Source organism: Chiloscyllium punctatum, chromosome 50, assembly GCF_047496795.1.
Source record: "Chiloscyllium punctatum isolate Juve2018m chromosome 50, sChiPun1.3, whole genome shotgun sequence".
NCBI lineage: Eukaryota > Metazoa > Chordata > Chondrichthyes > Orectolobiformes > Hemiscylliidae > Chiloscyllium > Chiloscyllium punctatum.
Window position 1 is genome coordinate 27,152,076 of NC_092788.1, and position 22,029 is coordinate 27,174,104.

General features: G+C 43.5%; 1 non-coding gene across 1 annotated transcript; it reads left to right on the forward strand.

Moving 5' to 3' along the window:
- Positions 1 to 4,227: 4,227 nt before the first annotated feature.
- trnas-uga (transfer RNA serine (anticodon UGA)) lies at positions 4,228 to 4,309 on the forward strand. The gene has a single exon. It is a non-coding gene; the product is annotated as a tRNA-Ser (tRNA).
- The last annotated feature ends 17,720 nt before the right edge of the window (positions 4,310 to 22,029 follow it).

The following is a 22,029-nucleotide window of genomic DNA, read 5'->3' on the forward strand; positions in this document are numbered from 1 at the left end:
ATACTGGCCAGTAAGTGTTAACTGACAGGGTGATAGTGATGCAGGAAATGTGAGGAGTCAGACTGATAGACACGGTGAAATTGTGAGGGGTCAGGCTGATAGTGATGCGGAAAGTGTGCGAGTGTCAGGCTGATAGTGACGCAGTAAGTGTGTTGGGAGCAGAGTGATAGGAACACAATAAGTGTGAGCGGCTTTGGATGATAGTGACAGGTCAGTATGAGGGGGAGGATGGTAGTGATCCAGTGAGTGTGAGGTGTCAGGATGACAGTGAAGCAGACTGTGTGAATGTGTCATTGTGATAGTGACATGGCAAGTGTGATGGGGTCAGGGTGACAGTGACGCAGATGCTTTCAGGGGGTCAGGTTGTAGTGATGCAGTAATTGTGAGAGGTCAGGGTGATAGTGATGCAGTGAGTGTGAGATGTCAGTGTGATAGTGATGCAGAACATTTGAGGGGCTAGGCTTATAGTGACGCAGTATGGGCAAGGGGTCAGGGTGACATTAATGAAGATGCACTCACAGGTCCAGGTTGTAATAAAGCTGTATGTGTGAGTGTCTCAGGCTGATAGTGACGAAGTAAATGCGAGGGGGGAAGGCGGTTAGGGATGGAGTAAGAGTGCAGGGGTAGTGCTAGAAGTGACGCAGTAAATGTGAGTGTTGAAGCTGATAGTGATGCATTAAGTTTGAGGGATCAGGCTGATCTTGACGCAGTAAATGTGACGTTGTCAGGATGATAGTTACGCTGTAAGTGTATGGCGGCACAGTGATCTTGACGCAGTAAGAGTGGGGAGTCAGGGTGATAGTGACGCAGTAAGCATGAGTGGGCAAGCCTGATAGTGACGCAGTATATGTGAGGGAGTCAGCCTTGTGGTGGCGCGGTATGTGTGAAATGGTCAGGCTGATATTGATGCAGTTAGTGTGTTGGGGTCAAAGTGATAGTGACACAACAGGTGTAAGCGGCTCAGGATGATAGTGACACAGTGGATGTGAGATACCAGAGTGATAGTGACGCAGTAATTGTAAGGGGTCAGGATGACAGTGACACTAAGTGTACGGCACTCAGTGTGATAGTGCCACAGCAAGTGTGGGGTGTTAGGGTGTAAATGACGTCATAAGTGAGAGAGGGGCCTTGCGATTGTGAAGCAGTAAGTGTGAGGGAATCAGGCTGATAATGACACAGTCAATGTGATGGGGCAGTGTTTTAGTGACAAGATAAGTGTGAGGCGTCAGTCTGATACTGACACAATAAATGTGATGGAGTAAGGTGGACAGTGACACAGTAAGTGTGAGGAGTCAGCCTGATAGTGATACAATAAGTGTAAGGATTCAGGGTGATAGCAACATGGGAAGTGTGAGGGCGTGACTGAAAATGACGCAATAAGTGTGTGGCGGTTAGGCTGATGGGGACGCAATAAAAATAAGGCTGGCAAGGTGAAATGGCAAAGACTGTGTGAGTGGGTCAGGGTGATAGTGACGCAGTAAATGTGAGGAGGTCAGGGTGAGAGTGACGCAGTAAATGAGAGAGGATCAGAGTGAGTGTGACGCAGTAAGTCTGAGGGGTCAGACGGATATTGGCGCAGTAAGTATGAAGGGGTCAGGCTGAGAGTGACACAGTCAGTGTGAGGGGGAGAGTTTTAGTCATATAGTAAGTGCGAGGCATCAGTCTGAAACTGATACAAAAAGTGTGAGTGGGTCAGGGTGATATTGACGCAGTACGTCTGAGGGGTCAGGCTGATAGTGACGGAATCAGTGTGATGGGGCAGAGTTTTAGTAAAATGGTAAGCGTGAGGCGTCAGTCTGATGCTGACACAAAAAGTGTGATGGAATCAGGCTGATATTGACGCAGTAGGTTTTAGGAGTGAGGGTGACATTAACATCGGAAGTGCGAGGGCGTCACTGATAGTGACGCAACATGTGTGTGTTGTCAGGCTGATAGTCACGCAGTAAAAATGAGGATGTCAAGGTGAAACTGGTGCAGTAAGTGTGAGGATGGCAGATGGACAGTGATGCAGTAAGTGTGAGGGGTTCACGCTGATATTGAGGCATGCAAGTGTGAGGGGCCAGGTTGCTAGTGACGCTGTGTGCTGGAGGGTACGGCTGATAATGACGCAGAAAATGTGAGTGTCTCAGTGTGACAGTCATGCATTACGTGTGTGAGGGTCAGAGTGATAATGATAGAGAAAGTGTGAGGGGGTCAGGTTGATAGTGATGCTGTAATTGTGAGCTTGATCAGCGTGATAGTGAGGGGCTCAGGCTAATAGCGACACAGCAATTGTGAGGGGGTCAGGGTAGTAGTGACGCAAAACGTGTGAGCGGGTCAGGCTAATAGTGATGCAGTATGTGTGAGGTGTCAGGCTGATAGTGATGCAGTAAAGGTGAGAGTGTTGGTGTGCTTGTGGTGCAGTAAGTATGAGCCGCTCAGGATGATAGTGACACAGTAAGTGTAAGGAGTCAGGATAATAGTAACATAGGAAGTGTAAGGACGTGACTGATCGTGACAAAGTAAGTGTTTGGCAGTCAGGCTGATAGTGACGCAGTCAAAATGAGGGTCTCGAAGTGAAAGTGGCGCAGTAAATGTGAGGGCACCAGATGGATAGTGATGCAGTAAGTTTGAGGGGTTCACGCTGAAATTAAGGTGGTAAGTGTGAGGGGTCAGGTCCATAGTGATGCAGTTATTGTCGGCGGGTCAGGCTGATAGTGATGCATTCAAAGACCAAATATCCAAGGCTCACTGTAGTGGTGAATAGCGAGACTTCTCAAGGCTAAGATAAAAATCAATAGTTCTCATCCTGGTCATAAATCACAATGCTTCATTTTAAAATTGTCCTCTCCTGCTTCGAGATTCACCAATGAGGGAATAAAATTTAATTGCACCACTCTGTTTATCTCTTCAAATATTTTGCAACTCTCAATGAGATTACCTCTCTTGTGTTGAAACTGTTAAAAAAGACCGGATTTGCCCAATTTCAATTCACAGGACTAATGTTCATCCATGATATCAAGGCTAATCACCATTCGTGGTATTCCTCATATGGCATTAGTATCTTTCCTAAATTGAGGATTGTAATTCCTCATACTGTAGTCCAAGTCCGGTCGAACTGAGCCACAATACATTGGAAATTATGCTTCGTTCTCGTGCCCTGAAATCCTTCTGCAGCTTTCACAACAGACTTCTACAACTGCTACTAGACTTCAATGACTTATTAAAAACTTCTCCAAGATGCAATTCTAAAAATCAGTACATCAGACTTTCTTCTTCAAATCTTCGACAAATAATCTCCACACATTTCCCTCCTGACAAGTATGATAAAATCAAATCGTTGCTATTTATCAAATCATGAGGGACATGGATAGGTTGACTCGTGTTTTTCTGCTGGTGAGGAAGTCAAAACTTAGAAAACATCGGTATAAAATTAGTGGGTAAGGATTTAAAAGGGACGTCAGGGGCAACATTTTCAGTCATGTTCAGAATGAGCTGACAGAGAAATTGTTGGAGACTGGTACAACTGTAACATTTAATGGCATCTGGTTGGATATATGTGTAACAAGGTTCAGAGGGATGGAGGCCAAAAGTTGGCAAATGGGACCTACTAATTTAGGATAACTGTCCTCAATGGTCAAGTTGGAAAGAAGGGCCACTTTCCGTGTTGTATTGTTCAAGGACTTGATGACACTAGAACAACCGCAAAAACTTTGCAAATAATTCCGTCAAGACGATTTCAAGTTCCGAATCTTCGGTCAATCTTCCTCTCTTGTACTCACAAGTTCATTACCTGTTGTCCGAACTTACGGATTAGTTGCTGGATCCATTCCTGTAAATTGGTTCTGCATTCTTTCTAATTCCGATTGTTTTTTTACGAATGTAGCCAGTGTTTATGGACTTAGCATCAGTATTTCTAATACCATATTTCGATGAATATTAAAACACAACTTTAGCACCAGATGATGAGCAATAGAGTCAAAATCGATCGGACAGTGAGACAATGATCCTCTCTTCGTGTGGTGTACATCCGTGACTCTAGAATTCAACGAAGAATCATTCCTGCAACTTCAGCTGTGTCAGGATCTAGTTTGCGGTGAAAGCCTATCAATCTGCTAAGGTAACATACGTCTGGGTCTCTGCAAAGGATTTGGCGAAATCTTTGGGTGTTGACAATTTGTTCTTCAAACAAAGTACATATTTCATGAATTAAGTTCTTTTACTATGAAAATTAGCCACTTTTATGCAGCTGTGATGGCCGAGAGGTTAAGGCGTTGGATTTGAAATCCAATGGGGTCTCCCTGCGCAGGTTCGAATCCTGCTCACAGCGTTGAATCGTTTAAAAGTCATTAATTCCTTGGCAGAATTTGGATTTCGTGGAGCTTGAGCTTTGCATTCAATCGAAAGTAAATTTTCAAATGTGAAGAATCCGAAGTAATTTCAAGACGTCTAATTGAATAAATTATATGTCGAGACACAAAAAGTAACCAACCTCCAACACGAATCAGTTTCAAAACATTTGTCGAACTATCGTGAAATTCGGATGTTCGGGGGGGTGGTGTGGGGAGTGGAATTAAGCAAAAAAAGGAGCAATGCAATACGTTTACCTGCAGGTGATGAGTTTTTTTTTAGGATCAGTTGAAAGTCAAGCTGAGAAAGTTCAACCTAATTTACAACTGACTCTCAAGGCCAATAATCTATTATATCAGCAGTCAATGAATTAGAAAAAGCAACTCCATGTGTGGAAAGGAACTCGACTGATCCAGGTTCCTGGCTTGAGGTGTGATAAGGCAAGGCGATATCAGCGGAGTCGAATTTTCTGGAAATATTAGAAATGGAATGTTAACGGTCTTCTGCTGACCACATTCGTAAGAAACTGTGCATTAAGAACTGAATTTGAAAATTAACGATGAAAATCAGACTTAGCCCTCTGCTTGTGGTATAGCATTGTTCAGAACAATAGGTTGTTGTTGAGGCTAAAATTGACCAAAATAATCGATGGGGATCTTATCCACGACCTTCGTTGGAGCAGTTGGTGTGGAGAGCTCAACATGAACAACCAAATACCAATTATTCATCTTGGCTATCTGAATTGCTTAGTTAAACATACTCCCAGTTTAATGTAAAAACCTTTGCTCTCAGAGCTAGATGTTTTCATGTCAGCATGTTCCGATCTGAGAAGATACTCCATGGAGTAGATGTGACTTAAGTTTTGACTCTAATGTCAGAGATGTTGACACATTTCTGCCCCAAAACAGCACTACCATTGTTATCAAATCAAACTGAACAAAGAACTAGTTCACTTACACATTTCCTGTCTGCAGACTCTGCCAATGGACCGTTCAGGCCCGATATAGGAATAGGGCGTGGTGACATCTGATCGCAAGTGGATCACTTCATTCTTGCTCACGATCCATAAACCGTAATTCATTTTGAACTTCTTAGCCATCAGCATGATAAGTGGTACATAATGCATAGGTTTGCTTCTCGAAAGAAAGAGCGAAATCTTATTCAATGCAGACGCAAATTCAAGTTGTCCCTGGTCGACCAGAAGACAGATATAACGAAACAAAGTGAATACAGAAAACAATCAATGTTTTCTGGGAGTCAAAAAGATGTACTGGAAGAACGGAAACATATATTTGGAACTAAAGTCACATACCACTTTCAGACTAAATTTTCTTGAACCGTTATCTTAATTTGACCTTCATGTCCACCATTGCTGCAAAAATTATCTTAACAACTCAGAACTTTGTGTTCTTTGATATTGTCTCCTTCATGTTTCTATTGATTTTGAAACTAAAAACGGGCAATAGTAATGTACCCTATTTCACTTGCAAAGATCAGAAGAAGATCAATTGAAAAGAGAACAGAAATAAAGCTACGTCTGTCTTTCTAAGAGAAAACACAGTTACAATTTCGACTCCAAGAAGTCTTCTTCAGAAGTCTGCGTAATGAACTCGAAATAGTAGACCGAAAACGAAAAAAAGAAGCCATAATGCCGCGAATACACCACCCGCAGCGCATCAAGTCCTACCTGAATTCGCTGTATTACTACTCTCAACATCAGTGGAGAACGGAACAAAGCTCATTCTGCAGTTGTCAACCTGTTATGACGTAGTTTGTAAAGTCAGAAATATGATGAGGTAAAAAGCGGGATGAAAGCGGGATATCAGAAGTCTGAAAAAAGCAAGTGCGTGCTTTGCTTTGAAGAAGGTTGGCAGTGATGAAAATGGAAATTAACTACAGTGAGGGGGGCTTAATTAATACTCAGAATCGTTGCAACACACAGGGATGCAATTCTTTTTGCTGGGTTTCTGTTCTGCCATTTTATAATCACGACTGCTGTCGTGTTTGGTTTCCATTCCAGGTTTAGGTGACTACCTGATGGAAGTTTGCACATTCGCCCAATTTCTGTGTGGTAGCTCTGGTTTGCTGCCACATTCTAAACATTTGCAGGTTATTTGGATTCGCCATTGAACGCACACGGTTACAGAGACAGGGATGTGGAGAGTGTCTGGATAGGACATACTTCAGAGGATTTTTGTGAACTTAAGTAGACAGAGTGGGGTTAGTCTGCTGTTTCCTGGGTGAGCTACATGGACAGAGAGGGGTCAGGGTATTCTTCCCTGAGGGAGAGACATTGACAGAATTTGATTAGTTGCTCTTACCTGTGTCAGTCACGCAGATACAGTCGGGTCAGTCTGCCCTTCTCCGGGCGAATTTCTTTCACAGAGTGGTGACAGTCTGCTCTTCCCTGCCTGAGCGAAACAGAAAGAGCGGGGTCAGTATTCTCTTCCCTCGATAATTTATGTTGACAGTCTGGCTTCCGTCTGCTCTTCTCTGGCGAGTTACATTGGTAGAGTGGGGTTAGTGTTCATTCATTGGGTGAGTGCCATAGACAGAATGGGATCAGTCTGGTCTTCCCTGAGTGAATTACATTTATAGAGTGGGGTCAGACTGCTATTCAGTGAATGACTTATATTGACCGTGTGGGATCAGTCTGCTGAGTTACACTGAGAGTATGGGGTGAGTCTGCCCTTCCCCTCGGTGAGTAACACTGACTGAGTGGCGTCAGTTTGCTCTTCCCTCAGTGAGTTAGATTGACAGAGTGGCGTCAGTCTGCTTTTCACGGAGTGAGTTATTTGGACAGTGTGGAATCAGTCTGCTCTTCCCTGGGTGAGTTGCATTGACAGAGTAGCGTCAGTCTGCAATTTCCTAGTTGTGTTAAAGTGATCGCGTTAGGTCAGAGTGCTGTTCCCTGGTTGAGTCACATTGACAGATTGGGCTTCATCTGCTCTACCCTGGGAGAGTCATATTAACAGAATGGGATCAGTCTGCTCCTTTCTGATTGAGTAATATCACGGAGTGCACTTAGTCTGTTCTTCTCTGGGTGAGCTACGTTAAGAGAGTGGTGTCAGTCTGCTCCTCCATGGGCGTGTTACTTTCTCAGAATCGTGAGAGTCTGCTCTTCTCTGTCTGAGTTTAACAGCAAGTATGGTTTCATTACTGTCTTCGCTGGATGATTCACATAGACAGAATGGAATAAGTCTTCTCTTCTCTGAGTGAGTTACTTTGACAGAGTGGGGTCAGGCTCGTCTCCCTGCTTGTGTTTCATTGACAGAATCAGATCATCCTGCTCTTTCCTGGATGAGTGACAGAGACAGAATGGGTACAGCCTGCTCTTCTCTGAGTGAGTTACGTTGACAGAGTGGCATCAGTCTGCTCTTTCTTGGGTAAATTTTTCTGACTGAGTGGTATCAGTCTGCCATTTGCTGGGTGAGTTACATATAAAGTGTTGGGTCAGTTTGCTCTTCCCTGGATGACTAACATTGACAGAGTGGCGTCAGTCTACTCTTACCTGGGTGAGTTACATTAACAGAGTGCGGTCAGGCCATAATTTCCTCGTTGAGTTACATTGATCGTGTGATGTCAGACTTCTGTCCACTGGTTGAGTTACATTGACAGAGTGGGGTCCATCTGCTCTTCCTTGGGTGAGTTACGTTAGCAGTTTGGGGTCGGTCTGCTTTCCGCAATCCAGGAACTCCATCTCTAGTGGTTTCTTGTCAGTACCTCCATACTAAGGATTTGAGGAGTTAACAAAAGTAACTCGTCACCTACATCTTTGGGATAATTAGGGATGGGCAGTGTATCTTATCTCATTGAAAGACAACTGTGTCCCAGAAATGTATTTCTAATAATTGCATGTCCTAGTTCGACACTGCAAGCGGTCGGAATAACTTGAGGAGAGGTGCAGTGTAGAATAATTAAAGTCAAATGCACTGATGCCTAGGAGACATGACACAAGATGTGAGTGTGGAGCTGATGGTGCAAGGCTCAGTGTCAGTGCTATTGGTTCAGCATTTATTGCTCACTGTTCGCAATGACTCACACACCACTGCTGTCAATTCACAACAATGAGCCTCTTCATCTTGGTTTGAAAATACCTGCGTGTGTATTAACGTGGTTAAGGGGACGTGAGAGGAGATGAGCACATTCTCTTTATTCTGTCAGTTTAAACAGACGAAAATATCTGTTAGATGCTAATGCAAGAGGATACTGTCTTTTTCTGTGCCTTTTTAGTGGGGCATGCTCAGCATTGAAATGCCTGTTTTTGCACAAGCAGAGTTTGATTGCCATTCATACTGAGCAACATTAATACAGAAAACGCGTTTTCGAATTCCTGTGATCAAGTGGTTCAGGCATTGCACATATGGACGAGAAATCTGGCTTTTAACGTGGCGCCATGGCTTAGCTGGTGAAAGCAGCTCCCATCACACTGGTGCCTGCTCATTGTATTGAAAGCTCGTTATTTCTCTCAAATATTGTGTTGCTGATCGAGAAACTCAGTGTCCTGTTTGAATTGCTGTACACTCTGATTTCGCGTTCCGGCTTCATTTTCCTGGTTTAAATCCAGTACTGTAGGTTGCTCTTTTTAACTACTATTTTAACCTGGAGATTCTTCCCGCAGTTCCACAAGCACTTCTGCTTCTCGTCCTTTTATTCTCATTCCTTCATTCCCAGTTTTGTGGAAATTAAGTGGTGAGGCAGGAGACACTGCAGCATTCCCGGGAAATGTTGTGGTAATGGCACTGACACCACGACATGATCACCCTCATTCTCTGCTGTCACCATTCATTCGTTGTACACCAAAAGTAAATGCATTGTTGTTCTTCTTCAGCTATCATGTAATTACTTTCTTTTTCTGTTGGGTAAGGAAATCAACTTTAACTTCGAAAGGATCTTAAGATTTTGAGGAAGAAATGTCTCCTTGCCTCAGGTCGAAGTGACAGACGCATTATCCAGAGAATGTGAGACTACTTCGACCGACTCCAGCCAGGCGTCAGAAAGCCTCTCAGCAGTTCGAATCTCAAACTGTCTCTGAATGTCAGGCTTTTCAAGAGCAGAAATGGGAAATGAGGGATATGGACAGGCAGAGAGTCGGAGAATGTGAAAAAGGCCCAGGAGGATACAGAGACAAATATAGAAAAAAACAAAGACCCATATTGAGGCAGACACTGAAAGAAACAATTCTCCATTCGGTGTGACTGCTAAATAATGGAAACTAAAAGGAAATGTAGCCATTAAAACATAGCCTTCCACCAGCTCAGGAAAATGAAAGTAGCATGACAGCTGATTAAGTCCTTTTAAGATTGTAAATTCGATGTTTGTAAGGTCAAGAGTGATTTTGATAAATATCCTGAATCGACAGGTAAGATTATCATTTTCCCAACAATATAATCTAGAAATCTATACCTAACCTGTTTCCTGTCCATCTTAAGAACAAAACCTGTTTATCTCCACAGATGTTGCCAGGTGTAGCGGGTTTCTCTATCAATTCTCGTTTTTAGTTCATATTTCCAAAACCTGTACCTTTTTAATTTTTGATAACCTGGCACAAAACCAAGCATTACCAGGTTCGGACCAGTGGTAAGAAATTCTGGTACCACGATATATTTGCACAATAAAACATGCATTTCCTGTCCGAGAATAGAACCAACACTATTGTGGTTAGAGTTCCAAATCCTAACTACGAGATTACACGGAATGAAGAAGACACTCTTCCACTTATTCTCAATGAAATGGATTTTCCATTTCATTTCTGATCAGATTCACTGCAGATTGGTTTCGACTCGCATTCAAGTTTTGCAGAATGGAAAATCCCATTTGGCCCATGGTGCAGTCTGGTTTAAAGATATTCATCTATTCTATTCCCAGTTTCCAGCTTTGATCCATAACCTTATGTGTTCTGATGTTTCCAGTGCAAATGGCAGTGAGGTCCTGGCTTTGATCTTAGATGACACAACAGTGGGATTGAAGTTTGACATAGTCACACTGTGTTATTACCCACGTCGTATCTCCCACAGAAAGAGACACACAGACACACTCCCCGAGAGTGGCAGAGTTCTCAGGATTTGACCAGCTCCTTATGCTTCACTTCAGATATCCACTCCAACATGCAAGTTCAACCTCCAAAAGGCAGCTTTTGGTTAAACCAAAGCCAGTTCTACAGAGAATGAGAGACGTTGATCTGAGCTAGAATTTGAATTGGACGAAAGAAACTGTAAATTCGAAAACCCTTCCGTTCCTGACAGACAACAGGAATGGACTAACATGCTGCATCCTCGTGATTTTAAATGCGAACCGACAATCCCCTAATTCGACGTCAGGCGTGTTACCAATTCCGTCACTGACCTAAAGACCAGGTTTGGATGTGACAGTTTGTCTATAGGTAATGTAAACGTCCACATCAGGGAAACAGCATTCACAAGGTGAAAAATCAGCAAACATAATCACCATCACTGTCTCACTTGGAATGCCCCACTCTGTGAAACATTTCCTTTCACTGTACTTTCATAATTGAAGTTTTTTACATTCCAGAGCCTGAACTAATTCAGCGAGAAACCACTGGTCATTTCGGGCCCGTCATCCGGAATGAGGCGAGTTGAACGTTGCCTTTCTTGCTGCCAACACATTAGCGCACCTCAAAACGAGCTCGTGTTAGCATCAGTCTTTACTTAACTTGCTGCAGCATATCTGCTGAACAACAGCAGATTATCACAGCATTGCCTTCTTCACACTGAAACCAATGGTGATAATATGAACCATCTTGGAAACTTGGAGAGAGAAACACTGCTGACGAAGACGATTATGACGTGAAGAGCAGGCACTAGAATTTGTTCAGGTCCCAAAGGCTACTGCAGTATCAATGGACATCCCTGCATACGAGTCTGAGTTTGCATTGCACAGAACAGGCTTTCATTCCCAGTCAGGAAATGAAGATTTAATTCTCTTCTTGTGAATTATCCGAAGGAAAACTAAATCCTGGTTGCACCCAGAACACACACACGGATCCTGCCAGAACAATTCAGTGATCAATCAGCATCTGTCTGGAAGGACAATGGCAGCAAATACAAGCGAAAGCTATCACCGCAACTACCCCTCCAAGGTTTTCACGTTTCCCAGTTGAAAATACTTCGCTGCTTCTTCAATGTCACTACGTCTAAATCCTTGCCTCATGGCATCATGCCTGTACCCCGCTACTGACGGCATCCAGGGTTCTGCTGAGTACTCAAAATCTCAATCTCTCGAGTAATTAGGGATTGACGGTGCATCCTATCACATTGAGCAATGACTTTATCCCAGTAATACGTTTCCAAAAGCTGCAGTTTCTAAGGGAACACTTGCAAGCTGTCGGGAATAAATTGTGATTCGGAGATGCAGTTGTTGGACTGGGGTGTACCAAGTCAAAAATCACACAACACCAGGTTATAGTCCAACAGGTTTACTTGGAAGCACACTAGCTTCCAAGTGATGCTCCTTCATCAGGTGTTTGTGGAGGGCTCGATCATAACACAGAATTTATAGCAAAAATTTGCAGTGTGATGTAACTGAAATTATATATTGAAGAATTGATTGTGTCTTAAGCCTTTCATCTGTTGAACGAAGTGAAAATATCACTGTATTCTATGTGTACATCACAAAACCCTTTTTTTAAAAGTTGCATTCTCGGGTTAGCTGTTAACAATGGTAATAGCTAGACAATATGTTGAAGGTGTTAGCCCCTGTGTTCTCTGTCTATGACCTGATGTTTAGATTGATTCCAATCCAAAAAGTGAGAAAACATAGTTTTACATAATTTCATGCAGTTTTTGAGCTCAGAGTTCTACATGAATGTATGTAGTTTCTGAGCAATTTGCAATGTAACTCTCAAAGTACCAAACAAATTCACCACACAAAATATATGTGTGCATGTGGGTCTTTGTCTGTGTGGGTGTCTCCAGCGAAACCAAAAACTGACAACTCATGAACAGAAGCAGAACTGACAAAGAGAACATATTTTCACAGACTCATGAATGCTGTCTGTGAGGCAGAGCGAGTCGCCTGGGTCATGAGCTGCTCACACAAATTGCAGCGAGGCAATTCCAAATGGTGCTTTCAACGTACTGGCGCCTTAGAGCACCAATACTTCCAGGAAAGTGCCCAAGTAACATGAATCAGAACTGACTAACAATGAACCATGGAAAGTAAAGATTACCAATTACAGTCTCGATTAGATGAGGTGAACAATTGGGCTGATGTCTCCACCGGATCGAGAGTACCAATCACCAGCCTCTCTCATCAGGACAGAAATTAAGGAAATTATGGAAAAGTAACCAAGTTTCGTATCGCAATTTCCCTCCTTTTCGCAACAACAACAGAAAACTGCGAGCAGACTCAATGTAGAACCTAATTTCACATCAACAGGGAAATAAATATCTCCATTCACTTTCAGAGAAACTGTGAAAAATGCAAATTGTCTGGAATATGAAAGTTTGGCGCAGCCTGTTTTTAAGTCGCATATTATGCTGGTGGCCTTTCGAGCTGGAGGGGAACGTGACAACTACAGCAGAAGGGGAAAACCAGCGTGGGCACGGACATGTTGGTTGTTTTCTGCTGTGCCACATCACAGCTGGGCTCGAAGAAATGACTACTTTTTCTGTTCAACTTGAACAAAGCTCATCCCTGCAAACCGTTGCCAGCTTCATCCATTAGCACACGTGGCCGCCCTGGGATACAAACACAAGCCTTCTTAAGAAGTGGAATCTGAAAACAGAGTCTCAGGTTGCTCAGCCACGCGAGCACACAGGCCAAAACCAGAAACCCAAGAGCATGTACCTGATGATACCCTGCAGCATACTCACAGCAACTGCACCAGTTCTGCAGAATAAGCGGTGAGGAGGAATTGCTCTATCTGAGCGGTCGTGCTTGTTGTTCTCATCAGCAAATATGGCTTTGAATTTGCTAGCCCATATCTGCTGCCATGCTGAAACGGAATGCAATTTCGATTACTCGCTGTGTAAAACTTTACTCATTTTCTCCCCTCAGATAAAGTGATCACTGGAGATGATGAATTCTGCTCCTGCCAGAAACGCCGACTCTCCTGCTGCTCAGATGAACTGGAAAACTGGTTTAGCACGGGAATCCGAGAATGGCAGAACACGTAGCAAGAGTATTCGAAACCCAGAGCCAATAAAAATTCCAACTTTCATGTTATTTCTCCATAATAGTGCATTATCCAGCAGAGCCATGAGCAACTGCCACCTGGCTGCAAGCTGAGTTGGAAACCTATGTGGGTATCAAGGACATGTGACTCACTTATTGTCGGTAAATCAAACAGTTCTCACTTTGAGGTGTGCAAAAATTTATTCCTATACATATTTAGGGAAGGTCAAAGGCAATCTGAGATGTCAAAGCGGTGGTCACTGTTCGTGATTGCTCTTTGTTCGAGTTGTGAAAAGGCGTCCCGCTTTAGTCACATTCACGTTTCTTGTTGATGACTGAATCAGACAGAAGGTGTTTCACCAGAGCTGCACGTGACTTGCAATCCTCTCCCTCGCTGTCATACTTTCATGGAACTCTGTGAGAACAAGAAAACAAAATACATACTGTCATTTGGCAGCCTGTCTGTGATTTCCTCATTTTCAGTTACAACATGGCTTAGACTTCAGGCCACACGTAATATTAGTAACAGTATGAGAACAAGAGTCGATAGTTCATCTGTGCCTGTAAATCTTTTCATTGTGAATGAACTGTATCCGTGTCTGCTGCTTCGAAACTCGAATATGTGAACTGCTCCAAACTATGATTGAGGATTTCTGGTTTTGGTTGACACACGTTGAGAAACGCCAGACAGCGTTCAAATGAAGCTTTCAGAGCACATTTTCGGATGCATTTGACAGAGACTAACATCATGAATCTAGTGTTCCCTGTGATAGAAGGAAATGAATGCTCTCCTTGTTACTGATCCGGGACACCTTCGCATGTAAAGCAAATGCGGTACTGTTGTTACAGAAAGGATCAGTGCCCGGTAACTGTGTCCTTAAAGTGGACATGAATGAAAAAATAAAGAATACCATGTTGAAATATCCAGGAAATATTGGCTGAAAAGGCGCAGACAATTTTCCCTGCAGCGCCAAGACAGAGGAACATATGTAACTGCACTCTTAAACAGGATGGCCAGCAGTGATATAAACATCGCCACATATGAAGGACCACTGCGAATAGAACTTTGAGAATGAAATTCACGCAGCAGGTATTCGGAATTATATTCTTTCCACCGCTACAGTAGTATTGAGCGAGTAAATTCAAAACCAGGCTTGCTGATGAGTATGCAATAAAGCCCCATCGAACATGATATGAAAGACTGTCGTCCGGAAAGATGGAACAACAATGTTTCTTCTAAGCTTTGTACTGGGCCACTTTCGCACAAACTGATACGGCTACTCTCCAGAAAATATCAGGGCTCGCGGCATGCACTCTTAGAAATGGTGACCATCAGTGCTGGAAACATCCCTGCACATTCAGAACAAGGAAGAATACATATCGAATAAAAGCATAGATGGCAATTAATTGGACTTGTATTCCCTTTCACCACAACAGCTAGAATGTACGGGGATATACACAGTAAGGTTTACAGACCAGGTCAGAAAGCAATTACCTCCACATATCTTGACACACAAGCCGATCTTTCTTTCTGTCAGTTTTTTTTTGTAAGAGCCGATCCTTTCCATAGGAGATGAAGATGATTACTGCTCCCCCGCAGGAACACGGTGGGGCCAGAGACCCGATCGAGCTGCTCAGAACAGTTGGTGTTTCCCTAGAATCACTGAAACTGAGATTGATGAGACGTAGACACGGTGTAACAGCTGCCAACACATGTGGAGGGTTATGGGACAGATTAGGACCCACCCTGGGAAAAAGACTGTATCCTAAGACCGGGGATTAAGTGCTCAGGGAGACGACTGGAGAATGGGGTTAAGAACGATATTAGCCAAGATCGAATGGCGGAGCAGAATAGATATTCTGAAAGCGCTAACCGTCCTCCTATGTCTTCCAATCTCTGGCTATCTGGTATCTAAGGAAATAGAAACAGAGTTATTTGTTCAGTTGGAAGTCCTGGGCAAAGCAAGAGATAGAACAAGCATGATACAATTTTAGATACTGGGAAAATGTTTGGAGAGGAAGCAATAAATGTGAAGCTGGATATAAAGTTTGAAATCAGGACATAATTCAATAAAAAGGAAGTTTGTAAAAAGGCAGAGGGACATGGAGATGGAAAAAGAAGTGTCACCAGTCCCGAAATCTCATTCGGTTTTCATTTTCAAGATGCGACCAGACCTGCTGAGACATTCCAGCAATTTCATTTGTTGATTCTGAAACAGAAGATGGGAGTGATCCTGGACCGATCAGCTCTCCCATGTTCTAGGAATATTTGACTTACCCGTTCGATCAGATCACGTTTGTCGCACACTGAAACCTCAGAGTCCTTCCCCACCCCCACGCTCGTTACTAGCAATAAACCGTTCATTACATAAACTTACATGAGCACACAACAAGAACAATTGCAAAACGTTGAGGGAGAGCTCCGTTCCGTTCCATCAGCACATTCTGAATCAGTTAATTGTTGTTCAGGACCCATGAGACATTAAGCCGTCTCTGTCAGACCAATAACAAATGGCCATTCGCGTTCTGTGTCTTTGAACACTTTGGTTGGTGCACCGATGTAGTGGAATCTCAGTTTTGAAATGAGAATATTGCCCCTGTACTCATTGGAGTGTAGAATAATGTAACAAGACTTTACTGAGATACATTAGATTATAAGGGACATGATAGGATAACTTCGGAGAGAATGATTCGCCTTGTCTGAGAATCGACGACCAGAGAACATAATCTCAGAGTAAACTATTTAAGAAAGATGTGGAGGAATTTCTTTCTCTTCGAGCCGACTGAATATGTGAAAGTATTTCCTGCAGGTCGCTCTAGAAATTGGCAGCTCAGTGTATCCAAAATTACACTGAGATTAGGGAGGGTGGTAAAAAAAGGAGGGGGTTTGGCGTTGCTAATTAGAAATGGTATATTGGCTGCAGAAAGGCAGTTCGAGGGGGATCTGCCTTTGGAGGTTGTATGAGCTGAAGTCAGAAATAGGAAAGGAGCAGTCACCTTGTTGGGTGTTTACTTTCCGCCTGCCAATAGCAGCAGAGATGGGGAGAAACAGATTGGGAAACAGATTTTGGAAAAGTACAGAAGCCACAGGGTACTAGTCATGGGTGATTTCAACTTCCCAAATATTGATTAGAAGCTCTTTAAATGAAATAGATTGGACGGGGTGGTGTTTGTGCAGTGTGTCCAGGAAGCTTTTCTAACTCAGTATGTACATTGTCTGACTAGAGGGGAGGCCATATTGGATTTGGTACTCGGTAACGAACCGGTACAAGTGATGGGCTTGTTATTGGTGAGCATTTTGGTGATGGTGACCACAATAATGTGACTTTCACCTTGGTTATGGAGAGAGATAGGTGCATGCAACAGGGTAGGTTTTTCAATTGGGGGAAGGGTAAATACGATGCTGCAAGGTAGGATCTGAGGAGCATAAGTTGGGAGCATAGGATGTCAGGGAAGGATGTCATTGAAATGTGGAACTTTTTCAAGGAACAGATACGACGTGTCCTTGATACGTATGTACCTGTCAGGCAGGGAAGAGATGGTCGTGTGAGGAAACCTTGGTTGACGAGGGAGGTTGAATATCTAGTAAAGAGGAAGAAGGAGGCTTAGATAAGGCTGAGGAAACAAGGTTCAGACAGAGCGTTGGAGGGATACAGGATAGCCAGGAGGGAGCTGAAGAAAGGGATTAGGAGAGCTAAGAGAGGGCATGAAAAATCTTTGGCGTGTACGATCAAGGATAACGTCAAGGCCTTTTATGCGTATGGGAGAAACATGAGAATGATGAGAACAAGGGTAGGTCCGATCAAGGACAGTAGTGGGAGACTGTATCTTGAGTCGGAAGAGATAGCAGAGGTCTTGAATGAATACTTTTCTTCAGTATTTACAAATGAGAGGGACCATATTGTTGAAGAGGAGAGTGTGAAATGGACTGGTAAGCTAGAGGAGATACTTGTTAGGAAGGAAGATGTGTTGTGCATTTTGAAAAACTTGAGGACAGACAAGTCCCCCGGGCCTGACGGGATATATTCTAGGATTATGTGGGAAGCAAGAGAGGAAATTGCAGAGCCGTTGGCAATTATCTTTTCGTCTTCACTGTCAATGGGGGTGGTACCAGGGACTGGAGAGTGGCGAGTGTTGTGGCCCTGTTCAAAAAAGGGAATAGGGATAACCCCGGGAATTACAGGCCAGTTAGTCTTACTTCGGTGGTAGGCAAAGTAATGGAAAGGGTACTGAGGGATAGGATTTATGAGTATCTGGAAAGACACTGCTCGATTCGGAACAGGCAGCACGGATTTTGTGAGGGGTAGATCTTGCTTTACGAGTCTTATTGAATTCTTTGAGGAGGTGACCAATCATGTGGATGAGTGTAGAGCAGTGGAGGTAGTGTACATGAATTTTAGTAAGGCATTTGATAAGGTTCCCCATTGTAGGCTTATGCGGAAAGTCAGGAGGCATGGGATAGTGGGAAATTTGGCCAGTTGGATAGAGAACTGGCTGTCCGCTTGAAGTCAAAGAGTGGTGGTAGATGGTAAAGATTCTGCCTGGATCCCAGTTACAAGTGGAGCTCTGCAGGGATCAGTTCTGGGTCCTCTGCTGTTTGTAATTTTTATTAATGACATGGAAGAGGGAGTCGAAGGGTGGGTCAGTAAATTTGCAGACGATACGAAGATAGGTGGAGTTGTGGATAGTGAGGAGGGCTGTTGTCGGCTGCAGAGGGACTTAGATATGATGCAGAGCTGGGCTGAGGAGTGGCAGATGGAGTTCAACCCTGTCAAGTGTGAGGTTGTCCATTTTGGAAGGAAAAATAAGAATGCAGTATAAAGGGTTAACGGTAGTGTTCTTAGTAAGGTGGAGGAGCAGAGGGATCTTGGGGTCTATGTTCATAGCTCTTTGAAAGTTGCCACTCAGGTGGATAGAGCTTGTAAGAAGGCCTATGGTGTATTAGCGTTCATTAGCAGAGGGATTGACTTCAAGAGTCGTGAGGTAATGTTGCAGCTGTACAGGACCTTGGTAAGGCCACATTTGGAGTGCTGTGTGCAGTTCTGGTCGCCTTACTTTAGGAAAGATGTGGAAGCTTTGGAGAGGGTGCAGAGGATATTTACCAGGATGTTGCCTGGAATGGAGAATAGGTCGTACGAGGATAGGTTGAGAGTGCTAGACCTTTTCTCATTGGAAAGGTGATGGATGATGGGTGACTTGATAGAGGTTTATAAGATGATCAGGGGAATAGATAGACGAGACAGTCAGAAACTTTTTCCCCGGGTACAACAGAGTGTTACAAGGGGACATAAATTTAAGGTTAAAGGTGGAAGGTTTGGGGGGAATGTCAGGAGAAGGTTCTTTACCCAGACAGTGGTGGCGGCATGGAATGCGCTGCCTGTGGGAGTGGCAGAGTCAGTATCATTGGTGACCTTTAAGCGGCAATTGGATATATACATGGATAGGTGCTTAAGCTAGGACAAATGTTCGGCACAACATTTTGGGCTGAAGGGCTTGTTCTGTGCTGTATTGTTCTATGTTCTATGTTCTATGTTCTAAGACTGTGAGAAACAGATTTTAATCAGCAAGGTATTCAAAGGTTAGGTGCTATTGCAGGAACTTGAACCTGAGGATTATCAGATCAGCTGCAATCACACTGAATGGTGAGAGCAGACTGCACAGGTTTAATTGACGACTTCTGCTCTTGCATCTTATTATCTTTCCTTTCTGGACTTTCAATTGCTTCTGTTTTTCCTTTATCAGTGAATTTACCGGGCATTAGAAGAAGAGGATTTACAGTGCGAAGGCCAAAAAGCAAATATCACTTCAGTATCTGATGTGTTGTCCAGTTGATTGTTGCCTGAATATTATTCGCTTTTGAACATGAAAGGGAAAAGCATCATTCACAGTGTGGAGAAACTGTACACGTGTTGTACGTGTGGGCAGGGCTTCACCAGATCATCTGCCTAGTCAGAACATAAATACAGTCAGACGAGGGAAAGGCCATTCGTTTCGAGTGTGGGACAGAATTGACTTGATCCACTACGTTGTTATAACAACGGCAAGTCCGCATAGCGGAAATGTCTTTTAAATGCCCTGAATGTGGGAAGCGGCTTAAAATATCTGAGAATCTGTTGACCCATCAATATGTTGACACTGATGAGAAACTTCATTTGCTCCCAAACTGGGCCTGGATTAAAGTGGTTAATTGGACTCTCTGTGCACGCGCCATCTCACTGTGGGGAGAGGCTGTTCACCTGCACTGATGTGGGAGGAGATTTTATGTGAAATCCAACCTACTGAAACAACAGCAAGTTCACAAGTGAACAAAGTGCGTGGTTTTTACTGTGCTTCATCGTGTGTCAAAGTCTCAACTAAAAGTTTTGGTTTGAATTCCAGCTTACTGTGGAGCTATTCCATCGAGTTTAATGTATAGGAAAGGATTAGAAGGTTACGGGGCAATGGCAGGGAGATGGGGTTAGTCTGAATGCACATTTTGGTCGGAATGGGCCAGTTTGGACCAAAGGGTCTGCCTCTGTGCTTTAGGACTCTATGACTCTAACAACCATTGCTTGTCTCCCACTGAATGTCATATTGTACTTTCCCAATTCACTGGAGCGAACTTGACCCTCCACCCTCCAGGCTTCCCTGATGTTTGACAATCATGTTCAACATTCGATATTATATGCTGATGCCGTGTAAAATGCAACATATTAATTTCACATTTCCTGAGAACACGATTATTAATTAGTCCTTCTGAGCACACATCACCAAATCCAAACTAACCTTGTCTCTAGTTTAGATTACAACACACTCTTCCAGCTGCCTGATACACACTTGTGTAATGTATTTTTCACAGCATTAGCAGTCACTTAGTTTATGCAGTTTAGATGTAACGTGAGATAATTCAGTATTACTGCAGCACCAACATTACCAATTTTCCACAGCATAAGATATACAAACTTCGCACGGCAAAACACAACAAGGCTTGTTTCTCATTACTAAGATCCTCCCAAACCGATTCTGTGGGATCTGAGGGACAGGGTCGGTGGCATTATTATTAGTGACAGACTTAGAGAAGACGTTCATTGAGGCTCACCTCGACGCTGAGATGATCTGAAGAAATGTCCAGGACATTCTGTATCCTCGTTCTACCAGGATAAGTATGACCGTATTCTCTCTGCTCCCTCACACTCACTGTATATCTGTTATCGCACCTACCCCCGAACAAGGCTTACGCTCTATCTCCAAATAAAGTTCATGTACTTCCAATCTCACTGTTGAATTCAGCAACTTCCTTCCATCATTTTGTCTGTCGCCCATGCAATACACCCACACCAATAACACCTTATGGATTCTGCACTGTGGACTGACTCCCTCCAGACACCTCACCGTTCAGCAACACTCCCCCCCCCCCCGCCCCCACCACCACCACCGACAATAGTACGAACAACTCATTCCCCACTTCCCTTTCTCCCATTCCAGGATAAACAGCCTGGAACAAGGCAGAAAGGGCCAAGCCGGGTGGTGGAGTGTCCAATATCCGTTCGCTTTCCCCCCTCCCCTCTCCCCGCCATGTTGGTAGGACCCTTGCAAGAACTGGAGAGCACCGAGTGAATCGTATGGAGATTCTGTAATATCCACCTCCTCCCAACTGAGTAAGAAGCAATGTTTTATGGAGGGCAATTCTCACTTTAACCGCTCTGTCTTTTCCGCTACTTCTTTCCCTCCCAAAACAACAAATATCTCATTGCAGAAAGATGCAGACACAGAAATACTAAGAGACATATGAAAACACCACAATATACTAACACTCACAGCACATGTAACGAAATGGACCCGCACACATGTAGAGGCATACAGAGACATACACAGTCACACACAAACAGACTTAAACAGATAATACAGAGGCTAATACACGGAAAAACAAATGTATACACACAAATACACAGACACACAAACACATGAACAAACACACACGCACGCATGCAGATTCACAGAAACGCAGGCACTTGTGTCTATAAGCCAGAGATAGATAGGTTTTTGATGAATAAGGGTACCAAGGGTTACCGAGAAAAGTCACGAGAATGATGTTCAGAAACCTCTAAGCCATTATTAAATGACATTCAGCTTCGATGGGCCGAATTGCCTAATTCTGCTCCTTTTTTAAATGCTCGTGTGGTGTTCTGCTATCTGGTATTCTCTTCCTGGGACAGGAGCGGAGAATGAGTTTAATACATATTTGATTGGAAAGAGTCAGTGGTAATGTTGGACAGGTTTAGAGGGCTGTATAGTCTATGTCTATTTCTAATTATTCTGTCCTTATGTTTCAAAAAAGGTGGCAATTTGATGTTAGTTTAAAACAGTTTTAAAATAATGGGTCCTGCAATGGAATAAGGACGTTCCTTTCCCTTTCGTGTTATGCTATCTGTGGTGCCCTTTTCCTCAGGGAGCAGTAAAGACGCGGCTTTTTAAGCTATTCAAGGCTGACCTCGAATAATCTTTCCTGGACAGGAGGGTCAATGTTTATTGGGAACAGACCAGAAGATGGTCAGAACATTCGGATCAGCCCTGAGCATTCTGAAT